This window comes from Rutilus rutilus, assembly GCF_951802725.1.
Source record: "Rutilus rutilus genome assembly, chromosome: 2".
NCBI classification, from domain to species: Eukaryota; Metazoa; Chordata; class Actinopteri; order Cypriniformes; family Leuciscidae; genus Rutilus; species Rutilus rutilus.
Genome location: NC_140210.1, coordinates 21,563,597 through 21,579,935, shown reverse-complemented (window position 1 = coordinate 21,579,935; position 16,339 = coordinate 21,563,597). Strand labels below are relative to the sequence as shown.

General features: G+C 38.4%; 1 long non-coding RNA gene across 2 annotated transcripts; it reads left to right on the top strand.

The window, feature by feature from the left end:
- The first annotated feature begins 14,261 nt into the window (after window positions 1-14,261).
- Window positions 14,262-15,850, top strand: LOC311286777. Of its 2 annotated transcripts, XR_014626641.1 has the most exons (5): window positions 14,262-14,824; window positions 15,204-15,257; window positions 15,449-15,513; window positions 15,614-15,673; window positions 15,757-15,850. It is a non-coding gene; the product is annotated as an uncharacterized lncRNA (long non-coding RNA). The 2 variants fall into 2 exon arrangements; XR_014626642.1 differs by lacking the exon at window positions 14,262-14,824 and having other exon boundaries at window positions 15,151-15,257.
- Window positions 15,851-16,339: the final 489 nt, after the last annotated feature.

Below are 16,339 nucleotides of genomic sequence, written 5' to 3'. Positions count from 1 at the left end.
GCTTTTTCAGACAGCTTCGACGTTAAAAACGGGAAGTCTATTGCCAAATATGTACAGCTAAAGCATGCTGGGTTATTTTTATTTAAAGTGATACAGATATATGCTGATCCCCTGATAGAGGTTCGCTGCGGTAGAACGCGAATACGAATTTGCTCAATCCATTCAAAGGAGTCTAATGTTTATGTATGGAGACCTGCAGGTATGAGTGACCCGCTCTCAGGGGAGTGTATGTGTTTGATGTTGGAGTCTCCATGGGATATGGGTACATTTTCGTAAGAGCGTTTTGTCACAGTTTGTTTCTGAGCATAATTTTCCAGCCTTAAGTCAGAATGGCATTGCTGCCGGGAGAAAAAAAGAAGGGTTTAAGTTCTACAAAGACACGCACACACAAACGGTGCAGGTGTTTGAGAACACAGAATTAAATGCACCTTGTTTATTTTCATTTCCTCAGAGAAGCAAAACTCTGCCTGTCATTCTGTGCCTCTATCTTTCGCTCACACATGCACATCATTACAGAAGTTTTATGTTATTTATGCGAAGTTCAGCTTTGATTGGCGGCGCACAGAGTCTTTTATTTGCTTTATTTGATGTGCAGTGGAAACAGAAACCGTGCAATCAGAGCAAAACTGTTCGATCTAACAGCGTAAACGACAATACATTTTAAGGCATGAAAATATATATAAAAAATGCGTCTGTAATGTTCTATGAAATGCATAAACATAAAAATGACTTTATTTTGGCATCATTTACTCACTATCATCTTGTTCCAAACCTGTATGACCTACTTTCGTCTGTGGAATGCCAAAGGATTAAAATTCAGATGTGGTTCAGTTCGATTATCAAAGTGAGAATGTTGCGATTTAATTAAATACATATATTCACGGCATATTTCAGAGTGAAGTAATGAGAAGTGCTTTATTCTTATTTTCATTCACATTCATTCAAATGGTGGATCAAGACTCATCAAGCCAGGTTTGATGTCAATGATGTGGTATATTTGATGGAAACTCAATGTGATTTGAGAGCTACAGCAGACATTTTAGTGTGTATCTTACAAAAAGCTACCAGATTGGCTTCAGAAGACCCAAAATATATATATAATATATAATTATGGCACTTTCTTGTCATTTTTTCTTAGCTATATGGCCTGAACATTCAGCAAAATAGGAAGGTTTGGAAGTTTCGGAACAAAATTAAGGTAAGTAAATTATGATTTTTCCTTATTTGTGAGACATATTTATTAATTGCACAGGTTTTTCACATTGTGTGGTTTAGAAAGCAATACTATGCCTGTATTAGCTGTGTGCGCAGAGTGCAATTGAATTTTAAAGGAATACCATTTTGCTTCAAAAACAAACTGAGGACAGAAAGAATTCTTTGCTTCAGAGAGGCATTTTGTTCTCCTTCAAAGGGCACCTCTTTCATTCTCTCTCTTTCTTTTTCTCAGGGAGGGAAGGTGAGGTGGAGATTTCCCAGCATGCATTATTCATCATCTGTGACCGACACAAATTGAGCGGCGGCGACTGCTGAGGCCCTGCCAGTGAATGTGTGTGTCCCTGCCTCAAACCAAAACAGAGCCTGCTGACATACACATACACACACACACACACACACACACTCACAAACACACTCAACAGCACGGTGACAAACAAGAGAATCCATGCCCATCCTCTTTGTCCACAATCCTAAATCAACGTATCGATCCCTGGAGAACCCACAGAGAGTTTGTGTAGATTCTTGCAGACACATGCAGACACACACGACACACATGGGCACAAATCTTCACAAATCGATGCGTCTTGTTCGCTTAGTATAAAAACATATGAAGGTTTAACACTAGAAAGAAAAAGATATAGCACAGATTAATTTGTTTCTTTCCTTAAGAAAAGTATTGATCTTCTTAAAGCTGGTTTCTCCTTGATTAGCTCCCACAACACTCACAAGCTCTCTCTACTGCTCAGTTAGTAAAGTGTCATTTTATACAGTACATTTTCTTACTATTAAGTTTCAGCTAAAATAAAGTTACTAGTACTACATTCACTCTAACTACAATGAAACTGCAAAAAAAAAAAAAAAAAAAAAAAAAAAAAAACCTTTTTCTTCACTAAAGGATAACCCATTTTCATTCATAAAGATTATGATATTTATATATTTAAGGAAACCTCAATATTCCAGCTCAAGACGGCGCTAGGCCCTTGGAACAAAAATAGCACATTTAAGATACAGTATATGTACATATATAAACATTTTGAACATTCTTGTTCTTTATAATTTTAACTTAAACACATATAATTTAGGTCAAAATGTAATGATAAAGATCACTCAAAGTTCCACTTTTAAAGGCCAATTTATAATGAGAATGGTTAGAAATCTCTGTCCGAAATCTTACCCAAGTAAATACAATATACATGCAGTAAAAAAATATATTTTTTAAAAATACCATAACTTTTGGGTTGATTATCTTTGGTGGGGGACCAGAAATTCTTCTAAAGTATTCTACTGTAAAAACTTTGATTTTGAGATTGTGAGGCTAGTAGAAATCTGGGGAAAATCCTACTTTATGGATTCATCCTTCATGCGTTTTGAGAAATTAGCGTACAGTATGTAATATAAGCATAACAAATAATAAAAATCAACAGCATTTTAACTTAATTTGAACTCAATTGGTGGTTATACTAAAATGGGAAAGTTAAATGCACACTTTTTTAGACTTACTCTAGTAAAGAAAATGCCTAAAGAGACATTTCTCAGAGACAGCAATGAGATTAAATGAAGAGAAAATGAGGTGCTCATCGGATCTTCATCTCAAAATTAATTTTAATCTCACATCTTGTCAAGAATTTCAGATTTTAACAATGTCTCAAACTGAGCACAGAATTACTGTAAGTCTCCCATACAATACAAATGTCAAAGATTCAATATGAACTCAATATGAACATGTATCATCAAATCCAACCAAATGATCTGAGCAATGTTATCCATCTTTCCAGCTCTATACTCTTACTATATGCCAAAAAAAGTTCATATTTGTGTCTACTGTTACTTCTCCTAAAGCTTCTTAAGGAGACTATCTGTTGATAATGAAACAAAACATCATAAAGACATCCATTAAGTCTCAAAACCAAATATAGCCTCTGAGGAATAACATTTTCTTCTGGATAATAATTTGCTTTTGGAAGAATCTGAGGTAAAATGTTTGAGTTCATAATGAAATTTTCAACTTCTGATCATAGACTTTGGTATCTTAGCAAACCAGAGTTTAAGCCATTGTTAGGATCTCTTCAGAAACTGCAAAAGAGATCACATGAGTCTCCTTGCAAAAGTGTCAATTTGTTCCTGTTATATTTGCAGTTGTCTTGGAGAAACAATTGAGAATGAGATTTTTTCATTCTTTCCTACAGTAAATCACACTTTACACACAATTAACACATTTCTGAAAATATATGGACTTGACTGTTGCACCTGCTCAACAACAGTTGAAGTGTTTGCTGCGTGTACTGCTATAGTTTCATGACTGTGTTTAGCACAGATCCTTTAAGTTGATTTGCAGTGTTTGATTTTGTTGAAATAGAGGGAGATTAAAAGAACAAACTCAAAGCAACTCACACAGGAGGCAGCCTGCTTGCTGCTTATTAGCATATTACCCATAATTGAGCGTTTCTACGGAAACAAAGTCAGAGTAATTGGCAGTCTAGCCAGTCTTCTAAAAAGGCTGAACTCTGAACTTCTTTAAACGCAGCCGTCTCTGTTTTCAAAGAAACACACACTACACACACCATTGCAGCCAGATGGGAAATATATCATTTCAGATATCAGCACCATAGAGTTATTGCATTTTAACTGAAATTATTGTGCGTGTGATCGGGAATAAAAGGCACTTTAATGTGCGTTCGCGCTTCAAATGGCGTCATTTTGTAACCTTAACATTTTCCACGATGCAAACAAACAAGCACGCTCAATTTGACGCTTTGACAAATTTTACACACCAGTCAGCAGGAAATGTCAAATAAAACAAGCTCGGATGTAGAGAATAAATTATAACGCTCAGTAAAAAAATAGACACCGTTCCAGTTCATAATTCGTAAGTTGTTGGAGGATTTATCTTAGAAGAGCAGACGTGCAATAACAGCCGCCACCTTCCTGACCTGCGCCTCATCGGAGGCTGTGATTGGCCGAGGAAGTAGGTAAGCCTTTTTAAAGGACTGAATGATTGAATGACTCAATCAGGCCGAGGATCAGTTCCTTCCAATCTGAAATTACTCTCTTGGCTAAAGTAAAACATATTAAACGGACCTCAAATCAGATGGAGGACTAAATTACCAGAACTCTGCAATTCCATTGACTTCCACAAACGTTTGTAATGTCCTTTACTGTAAAATTCACTAGAAATAATCATGTATTTGGATTGAAACTCAAAGAATGGGTACTAAATATATGAATATATGGTCATCGAAACTAGGAACTGACCCATTTGCACTAAAACCAGCAGATAATGAACTTGGATTTGCCAGCCAGCCTCATTTTCTCTAATCCTCCATGTGAGCTTTCCGAGATAACCTTGAAGGAGCTTGAGATATTCCAGAATGCCAGTATTCCCAAATCTCCTGACAGAATTCCCCAGGCCTGATATGCCACGGTCCTTTCTTCCGAGCACCTGAAATGGCTGCAGGTCTTAGCTTTATAGTTTCTGCCTGTCCACATGACAGGATCCCTCCAGACTCACACACACGCTTCACCTAAGAGAGAGCAAGAGGGACAGAAGGACAGATTCAGAAAACAGAAAGAGCAGAAAGAGCCAAACAAATCCTCTGGGGACCATAAGACTGTCCATGCCATCTGTGTGTGTGAGTGTGTGTGTGTGTGTGTGTGTGTGTGTGTGTGTGTGTGTGAGTATCTAGGCTATAATTATCAGCCAGGCAGGGAGTGCCCATACCATTGGCTAGTGTACCCAGGCAATTCCACCCTCATACTCTACTCATATACACAGCATTCAGCTCAGTGACTCCATTTGGCCCAGCGCCATCTTGCCTGCAACCAATGGACAATTGTACACACACACACACACACACACACACACACACACACACACACACACACGCAAACACACACACGCAAACACACACACACACACACACACACACACACACACACACACACACACACACACACACACACACACACACACACACACACACACACACACAAACAGGGTGAAAGCCCTATATACAACACAGCCAAGGCTAACACACATCTATTACTTCAAATGCAGAAAAAAAAAAAAAAGGCTTTCACGGGATATGAAATACATTGTTTAATTCCTCTAAGTGCTCCAAAAAGTATTTGGACACTTAAGACACGCTAAAAATGTATGAATGTTTTTGCATTATAATACAAAAGATCACACCAAGTGGCATTTTTTAAAAATCGTATTCTAAACAAATATTTAAAGTCCCTGTAAAGTCAAAATTAAGTATGTGTTCTGAGTTTGTCACACCACAGAAAAATGTGTTATTAGCCACCCAGCCAAATTTGAATGATAAAAAAAGCCGGCAAGTACATAAAATAAGCTATCAAAATCTTGATAAAATGAGCATTAGTCTCTGCTCTCAAACGCTGGGGGCGTGTCTGCTGGCTGCGCTGAAACCACGCCCACTCGCGGGAAAGCTGCCGTCGGCGTCGCCACACTCAACTGTCTGTCACTGCTACAGACGGAATGGATGCTCCTAGCAGCTTACAAAGCCATACATGTTCGAGCCTGGACTACCTACTATAATTCTAACATAAGCACACAAGGCAACTTACAGTCATTGGTGGTCGACGGGAGGATGAAGGCCGAGACGGGAGATAGTCGGTTCGGCCCCATTTACCAGTAACAGCGGATTATCAGTGAATCCCAGTTGTCTCCGACGGAAGTTTATAAAACTATCCCGTGTAAAATGATCACTACAGAAGCGGGTTTTGGCGGTGATCCTCAGCTGTCCATAAAGGTGGCTCTTCAAAAATTAATTGTAGGCTGTACTAGTACTGACAGTAACTCGCGATCGGCAAACTGATATGAATGTGCTATATTGTTAGGGGAGGGGCCAGCGTCAGGGGCTCCAGTGCGTCATCGAGTAGGGGCGTGTCCAGGAGCTCAGGGGCTCCAGTGCGTCACCGAGCCCCCGTTTTAGCCCCGCCCAAAAAATCCGGAACACAGCAATGGTGAAAAACTGTTCAACGGTCTAACTCCACAATTCAGTACTTCACAGTTCACAGTGTTTGTAATATGTTTTAGCAATACATTTCTAACATTTATAATGTGTTTAGAATTTTTTTTTAGAATTGCCTTTACAGGGACTTTAATATTTTAAAGCGTAAGCACATTTTTCAAGGAAAACAAGTACTTTTTTTACCATGCCGTCATCATTTATTTCATAATAATACATATATATATATATATATATATATATTTTTTACTTATTACTTATGTCTTATTACAAGTTAGTGTAGTGTAGTTTGAAACAAAAGTGTCAATTGAGAGCGTGCTTGAGATGAAATATGAGATTAAGTGTGAAGAAAACAAAGACAAATCGAGCTTAATTGTGTGCAGAATATTTTCATTGTTTCAGTCCAGCTGTAATGTTGTCAAATTATGCATAAAGTTAGAACATTAATTAATTGTGTTTATTTAGGATACATAAAATGCTAGCTATGCAATTAGACAAAGGAGTACGCCATTTGTTTACAAAAAACAATTAAAATACAATTTTCACTACATCATAGATGTAATGGATGGATAAATGAAACCAGTCAGTCTGTTTTATGATTTCAAAACATATTAGGATGAGTGCAGATAAAGTTAACAGCTCAGGAAGTAACAGAAGGGGAGGGGACAAGAAAGACAGAATAATAGAGGAAACCACATGCGCTCGCACACACACAGTGACGCTTTGCTGACGCATCAGTAACTCTCCCCATGCCTCCTGGCAGAGACACACACAGAGAAACAAACATGCATGGTCGCACACATACACACATTCAGCATTAACACAAACTCGCTTATGCACACAGTGCCTTGACTTTAATCAGCACAATAGCAAAAACCACAAGCAATGGTGCATATGCAAGCAAAGTTACACACAACACACACACACACACACACACACACACACACACACACACACACACACACACACACACACACACACACACACACACACACACACACACACACACACACACACAGGTGCTAATTACCTACTGCAGGTGGCAGCAGCAAACATGCACACATCCAAGTTGTGAGCTCTGAATTAAATCATCATGCTATAGGATAAGATCGTATTCCGTGATAAAAACAAACAGGATGTAACTGGTCCTAAAGCATTGACTACAGCCAATCAGGAAAGAGAACAGCATGTTTATGTCACAGCATGAACCATCAAGGTCACATATTTGAAGGGAATTCTAGGAGGAACGGACAGATTTTCTGAGGGATCCGTTTCCATGTGACACATCTGATAGTGGCAGGAGCAGCCAGAGGGAGCAGGTGGTCGAGACTAGCTGCTCATTTCACACACACAACAACACGCACACACATACACACGCTTCACGGAAATCAGTCGTAAGCGAGGTTGACAGCGCTTAGCCTGCAAGGCGCAATGGTCAGAATAGAACTGTCTATTCACATCCACAGACGTAACTTCAACAACTCCCCCCTCTGTCGCTTCGCCGTACCCCACACAGTCTCTTTTTTTTCCTCCGTCTTTTCCACATGGACTATGCCCCTCACTCTCCCTCAGCCTGTGTTTGCCTCATGCTGACATAAAAAGGTAGTAAACAATTTCATGCAAATCAAAAAGCAACAAAGAAGGATTTTGCTTTTAAGCAAAAGAGAGCCATTCAGCAGGGAAAAGGCTGTTTTAGTAGCTACCTCTCTCTCTATCTCTCTCTCTCGCTTTCTCTCCCTTTGAATGATTCCCTGTGGGGTTGATTCTCTTCAAAGGCATCATTTTGTTCTCCATTCAATAATTCATTACCAAAGCAATTCTTCTTTTCCTTTCATGCGGTATCTCTCAAAGCACTTGATTGGTTCACACACATCAGGTTAATTTTTTTTCTCCCATGGAGGCACGTACATTACCAATCAAATGGCTTTTCAGAAAAGGGAAAGGAGAAGGATTTTGATAAAACTCAAATCATCATTTGCGCTTTCGTATTATTAAAGCATATGTTTCTCTAAATTGAATTTCAGAGGATATCGAATGGAGGTATTGTGAATTGATGAGGGAAGTATTATTTAGATCAGTGTAATTTACTATAATATCGGCGAAAGTCATTTAGAATTTAGACAGACAGCAGATGCGTTTTGAATTTCTAATGCATCATAAGTAGTAAAACTTCATACATAAAAAATTTGTTAAACACTATTCATCTTTGTTGTCAAGAGGAAAATTGGCATCTGTATCTTCAATCCAAGCAGAGACTATCTTAAGGGGTATTCACATTAAAGTTGAATTGACTTCCATAGTATTTGGGGGCCCAACCAACATTTGATTACTGACATTCTTCAAAATATCTTCTTTTGTGTTCAGCAGAAGGAAATTAATACAGGTTTGGAACTATCCCTTAGGGGGGGGGATAGAAGGGGGGTTGAACTATCCCTTTAACTAGTCCAATTCAAATAAGAACAGGTCAGATTGACCCACAACATAATATAAGAGCTAGAGTAATACCGTATACATTTGAGTTTACTTTTATATATTTATTTTAAATCTAATTTATGTTATTCAATATTGATTCAATATTTTGCAAGATTAGGAAATATTGGATATTTTGGTTCTTAAATTTATATTTTGATAAACATTACATGATTTTTAATAATTATTTAATAATAATACTTTCATAATGATTGAACCCCCTAAAATACTTTTTGCTTATTTTTTGTCTCTACTTTTTAACAAAATAACCAAAAATCCAGTATACTTTGTGATTATTTGAATGTTAGCAATATAAAAATAAAGATATTTTGTGGTTGAAAAGACTTTCATGCATATAAATGACAGGCGCTCTCTCTGGGTCAGCAGAAGCATGAAAGCAGATTTGAATTTTGCAGTTCGATTATACGTCACGTGCTGAACTTTCAAAGAACGGCGGTTTGATCAGATGCCTCAGGGACTCGCCTAGAATGATCACACCGGTTTGATCATCCATGTCAAAGGGTTAAATCTCTCGACTGATCTCTCTTTCCCACTGTCTTCCTTGTCTTGTTCTCTCTGGTGTAGCTGTAAATACTAAACTTAACATTGCACTTTAAACCATGCATGCTTGCTGGGCGGGGCATTGCTATGGGAAACGCAAACTCTGTGATGTCATCATCTCTAGCCAATAGAAGTGGGATACATCAGCGAGGTTAAGCTCGGCCAAGCTAAATGTAAATCACCAATTATGTGAATAGGCCCATTTTTGCATGCAACACATGGTGCCGCCTTATTTGTTATGTGTCAGATTAAATTGCTTTTGCTGTTCTCCCATCTTAATGGAAATGCCAGGGTCGCACTGAGAGAGAGAGAGAGAGAGAGAGAGAGAGAGAGAGAGAGAGAGAGAGAGAGAGAGAGAGAGAGAGAGAGAGAAGCAGAGAGAGAGAGAGAAGCAGAGAGAGAGAGAGAGAGAAAAACTAACTCCAGCAACTCCCAAATGAAACAGTCATGGTCATCCAAGTGTGAAAATACCAAATTGACTATTTGACTTTATTTCAACTGTTTTTGCTCTCACACAGCCTCATGTGTGTGTAAAGTTGTGTGTGTTCACTTGAGACAAACAGAGAGAAACATCGAAAAGCACTCCACATTCACCAATAAACGAGAGGTCTTCCTATTCGGTCAAACTCCCTGCTGTGACTAGTTATCCTGCATGACTGTCCTTAGACCACTGCTAATGTATAAATGACCTCAGACATGAAATATCAGTATTGATCAGTTCTGATCTATGTGTGCAGGAGAATGTGAGTTGTAGATGTGCAACATCAACAATTTTTCAGAAGATCTCATTATACAGGAGATGTCTGTGCTATCAGCTGTCAATCAGCCCAGATCTCCCACCTCACAAGTGACATCATTCACAGGGTGAATGATGTCACTTCCTTCCCAAAGGGCAAATTCATTAGCAGATGGGATCAAAGACCAGTATACATGCACAGAAAGACATGTTTGCAACAGAAAAAAGCAGGTCATCACTTGTGTGTGCATTTAGGTTTATTATGGAAGCCCGTTTCCACCTCCTTCCCCAAACAGAAAATGTTTTCCATTTCATATAGTACTACTTTCATATAGTACTACAAATAAAAAATAAAATAAAATAAAAAAACAACACTGCATTTATGAGAAATAGTAACATTTCAAAGAAATAAATCAGAATTGTGACATATGAAGTCATTTCAGATATTGATTCAGATGTCACAACTGAATTTATTTCTCATAATTGTTACTATTTCTCTTGAATGCAGTGTGTTATTTATCACAAGTAAATAATATCACTTTAGAATAATGGTCTGTCATTAATAGGTAAGTTTGCAGGAAGTAATGCAGGACATGAGTAGTACTATATTAACACTTCAGCTACTATTATTAACTAATATGGAAACAAGCTTAATCAGTAAGTAATAGCAAATTTAGGACTGAGACAGTTCCTTATTAGGTCATCAATAATTACTGAATAAGATTAGGCTCATTAATAACTATGATGAATCATTAAGAACTACCAATGAATTACTAATCACAACATTAACGTGTGTCTGAGATGTAATCAATTCTCCTTTTTACTCTGAGTATCATAAAATGCACCACTAATTACTCAGGAACTACTAGTGATCTGGACCACAATTACGACTTACTTATGCATGCAACTGTATTTTACAATTGCAACAATATTTCTCATAATTGTCACTGTTTCTCATGAATATATATCACAATTATGACAATTTCTCTTGAGTGTGACTACACATCACAATTGCAACCTCACTTCTGTCAGGACCACTATCGTCAATGATGATTGACAATTAGCATACAGTTTGGATTGGCGGTATGGTTCTGTTCTGGGCAAGAACTCCCTGCCCAGCCTAGCATGAATAAGAGCAGGGAGAGCAGCGATAACCCTCCTTAGGGTAATCAATAATTTAACAACATAATTCAAGAAAAATGAGTCTGATTCGAAGAGGAATATCAGAAGGCCAAGTCCTGACTGGGCACGAGGGAGCTGGGGATGGAGGAGGGTAATTAGCTATATGTGACTTTATATTTCATAATTCCAATTATTTCTCACAATTGTTACTTTACCAGGAATAACATTGCAATCGTGAGATTTAATCGCATCTGCTAGCCAGCAGAAACAAGCTTCCATAATGTAGGTGTTTCGAAAGTAACTAAGTGCCTGTACACCTGTGGTTTCCCTGTTGTATAGCATCCACAAGAGCTCTAAATTAGGGCAGAGTCTGAGGTCAGAATTCTCATGTGTTCCAATTTTCTCAGAGAGACTGTTATGTGCTGTAATCAGGGCCATTCCGGCTCAAACAGGCTCAAACAGGAGGCAGACATCACAGTAACACACAGCCCTGATGATACCTAAGCCTTTCATCAGTAGCATGGCAACTGGCTGCCTGCAACAACCCCGAAAATGATAACACCTCACTGCCTGAAATTTGGGACGTGCAGTTGTGAGCGTGTGTGTGCCTTTTTGATACAGAAATGGTGAAGGTGTATGATGCAATTTTCATTTTCACATCAAATTGCATGCATGTGTATCGTGCACCTATGATATGATGTTTCCATATATGGGAGTGTCATTGGGATCGTTGGCAACATCACTGACTGACATGATGTCTTTGCTGTCTTTGCCCCCTCTTTTATCATCCCTTTCAACTATCATCCCCACACACACACACACACACGCACACACACACACACACACACACACACACACACACACACTTCTGGAAAAGTCAAACAAGTTAATGCTGTACAGACTCCTCAATTCACACACACACACAACCAACTTTTTAAAAAATTCATGATGCTGAGGCTGAAGACCAGCCTAAGCATAGTTTCACATGGTTTCTAGCTTATCCAAGTTGGCCATTAACTCTTTCCCTGCCATTGATGGAAATTTACGTAATTTGTGAGAAAACGCTTTCCCGCCATTGACGGAATATTCTGGCTCTCCGTGTTTTCACTGTTATACGGTAGGGGGCGCTATGACATCTTCTGAAAGAGCACTGAATCTTCTGATCAAAAGACATGTGAATAAGCAGAAACAAGCGATATGTAAGCAGATGCATTTTGAAAAATAATGCGATCATCAATATTGAACAGCATATAAATCAAAACTGCCTAATGTTACTGAATAAAATGTCGACCCAGGACGAGGTATAGAACTGTGCAAGCATTAGCGCTGTTGGTAGATTCGATCTACTCCATCTGTGTTTTGATCATTGTTCTGAATCTGATATGGATGTTAGCCTAGAAATCTAGACGCACCCTAGCGGCAGCAAAATGTATTTTGCAGCCAGGTGGGTCTAGACACTCTCAATAGACCTTCTAGCTGCAAAAACCCAAATTGGGTCAGGCCAATCACAACGCGTATAGAGTAGGCGGGGCGGGCTTAACATAATGACGACAGAGATGTGACGGTTCCCTGTCTTGAAAACAAAGAATGGCTGCTGGCGAACAGTCTTTCGAATCGGCTTTGGCCGCGACTCTGGAGGACTTGGAGTTAAGTTTTTCTTTGAGAAAAGAGCAAAGAACGGCACTTAAGTCATTCTTTAAAAAGGAAGATGTGTTCGTAGTTTTGCCGGTGTTACACCAGATTCTGTGACTGTCATAATATGTGACCGTAGTGGGCGCGGTTGTCACTGCGTGCTCCGTGATCTACGCAAACAGCGTAACTTCTGACTATAAGCCAAAGGTGAAGTATTTACGACACGTTTGTTTAGAAATGCTTTTTTTTGTCTGTCAGATATGGCAAAAGTTTAATCTATCATCTAACGTTAGCTCAGCTGTTGGGAAAACGCTCTGGTTGGTTGTAGCGCTGTCCTATTGCGTGCAGAGGGAATTTGAAAGACAGCCGTTTATCCCGCCCCTCGGATTGAGCGTGTCTATGGTGAGTTTCCAGACCTAACATCTTGATGTAGGTCTGGCTTGCCAGGCTATATGGATGTAGTCTTTGACAAAAACACGATTTTCTCAGCTTTTTGCTAAAATAAAGTTATTTTATTTTGACTTATTAAACTTACCCACATTCAAGTGTTGATGAAAGAAAGAAAATAATACATGAAGCTAGAATAAAACAGTTTGGGTTTTTTTTAAAGCAGAGGAGCATGGTCAGGTATTCATACAACAAAATATTATGGGGGCCATGACTTTTTTTTTGTGTGAAAATGGTCAAAAATGCTTGAGGTGGCTGGCAACTTTTTTCTTTTTTTTTTTAAACCCTGGCGGGGAAAGAGTTAATTGGTCAAAGCTAGATCATAGACTGTAAAAAATATGGACAAAGCGTCTGTGACGTCACCCATAGACTTTCTGAAGAACGGGTTTGAAGCCGTTTATGGGGGGTATGGGCGGCGCCATCTTGGAAAATCTTGGGAAATCCTAACGCCCGTTTCACACATACTCCGTTTGCAGTGCGTATGCGGTGCGTATTTTTTTCCGTACCCATGTTAACAGGTTCAAGCTTTCACACTGCACGCGGTTGCAGTCCGTCGATCCGTTCCAGTTGCGGTGCGTATACAGCAGTGCAGAGATCGTTTCCGCACCGAGTCTATTTTTGCTGTGCTGCACACGCTGATTTAAAGTGACAGCGCATGTTTCATGGTCAAAATGAACACAGAATGACCTAAAAATTTAGTAATTTCACCATAAATGCGATTAATTAAATAAAATGTAGTAATCTCACCATAAATGTATTTAATTAAATACTATTTTCACTTTAAGACCGGGGTAAAGCAAGGGAAACTACAATTTACCTCAACAAGGCGACATAATGAATGACACTCGTCTCATTCGTGGAGGTGGAAAAACAAGTTCTTTGTGACATGCAAGATTTATTGTATTAATAAATGCAAAAGAAAAGATATGAGAGTCGGCTGTTTTTGTCAATTTTAAGTTTTAATTTAAAATGTTTGCGATTTTTATATAAGTACATGGTTAAATATTTGACCACTGCTTGAGGAACTTAATAGAAGTAGAAGTAATGCAATGAATAATAGGCCTACACTGTTAGACTTGTCTGTAATTTCTACAGTTATTTACTTTAAATCCCCCAGTATTATACTGCTATTTCTCTTTACAGTAAATAACTGTGATTCCCATTGCATCATGGGAATTTTCTGTGACGTCTAACACCACATACAGAGACTTACTGTATTTTTTAAATTTGCTGTATACTACTGTATTTGACGTAACTGCCTCTCTGGCTGGCACCATTCCATCGTGCTTTTTATTTCCTAATTTTTGCCTTACACCGCGTGTCTACAACGCTATAATAGCCAGAGGCTGTCTATATTGGACACTTGAAGCGACCGGACCTTTAAATGCAAACCTGTTTATCCCTTGTCAGAAATAGCGCGAGCGCTTGGACTCCTATCGGACTACGTCAGAAATATAACTGCCGCGGCGCATCACTACACCTATTTTTTACAGTCTATCTATGCACTACACTGACTGTCTGGGATTTGTCGTGTCGCGTCAGAGCATCCAGTGTAGGTAATGGGGTCTGTCTTTTGTTGGATCGCGACGTTCGTGTCTGGCCCGAGGAAGAGACGGAATTCACTTCACCGAGAGAGACATCAGCATGCAAGGTAAAAAAAATAAAATAAACTTCTGCGTGTGTTGACAGTATTGTGCCCAGTTTAACCTATGTTTTAACGTTACCTGCATGTTACTCGTCGTCAACATGGCGGTAACGAACTTTACCATGGTAAACTGAGCTAACGTTTCATTTTACACACTTTGTTAGATTATTGAATTGTCGAGTTAAAATATGACAACGAGCAACGCGTTTACATTAACAATAAATGTGAATAAACCATAGGAATAAACTAATGTGAAATTCTGTTTAGCCTAATGTTGGCCTACTAATGAGAACCTTTATAGTTTTAGCATTAGGTTGCAAACTATACCATATTATATATATTTTTTAATGGAATTTAATATTTACTTCCATTTTTGTGTTTAAAGGCAACTGCAACAAAGCGCCAATTCGCGCCAGTGACTTCTAGCAAGATTCCAGAGGTAGGCCAGCCCATTTGTGATATATTTTGAGATAAGTTTGCTGAAATGATTAGCAATACGCTATGTGAGAATAGCTTTTGAGCCACTGGTGCAGACTAGGTAGCTTACAATATCTTATAAAATCTCTATAAAATTGTCTAACTTTATATCAAATAAGTGACCTTTGCCTTATGTCTAACTTTATTACACAGCAAATGAACCAATCAGAAGATGGACCATTGTCTTTGTTCAGTCTCACCAGATTAAATGTATCCAGGTAAGCACTGCAGTAAAACTCTCACTAATTCATTCATACCAAATCTAGCATTCTAAACAACTTAAGTTTATGTTTTTGCATTATTTTGATATTTTATTAGCCAGAAGACTCTACCATTGCAGTTCCACCTGACTAGGAAGGTCCTAATATCAGCACACAGGTGGGTTAACTACTGTAGGAAGGAGAACGATCATCACACAGTGATTTCTTGCATGTATCTTACTGTGTATTTGTCTCAAACAGGTACTCCTTCACTGCAGACAAGCTGAAATGGGCTAAAATCATCGATTTCAGTCGTTCTTTCTATGGATCTCAGCATTTTTGGACAGAATTGAGGATTTGTAAGTATTAAAATTTAATCTGGCATAATTTTATTTAGTTCTTTTGTATGCTATTTATTGACAAAAACTGTTTACAAATATATATTCTTAAGTTTTTGTGAAAATTATAATAAAAATTAACAAAAAGGGAGGTTAAAAATAATGTGACACTAATATTTTCTCTCTCTCACTCTCTCACTCTCATTGTGTTGGAACTGGGATCTCCTCTGAAGGACTGAGTACATTTGTGTTTGTGGGCACGCATGCAGACCAGGGAACACTCTGATGTTGTCAATCAAGTTCTGAACAGGAACCAATCTTTGGAGAAGTTCATTTATTCACAAAGGTGGACAAAAACATTCTGTTGGCTTTTTAAAGATTATTTTGATGATGACTTTTACTCCTATGCTGTAGAAAAGATGGAGTAGACAGTCAGACATTGATAATAATAAGAAATGTTTCTTGAGCATCAAAGAGACTTCTTTCAAAAACATTACGACACTTAA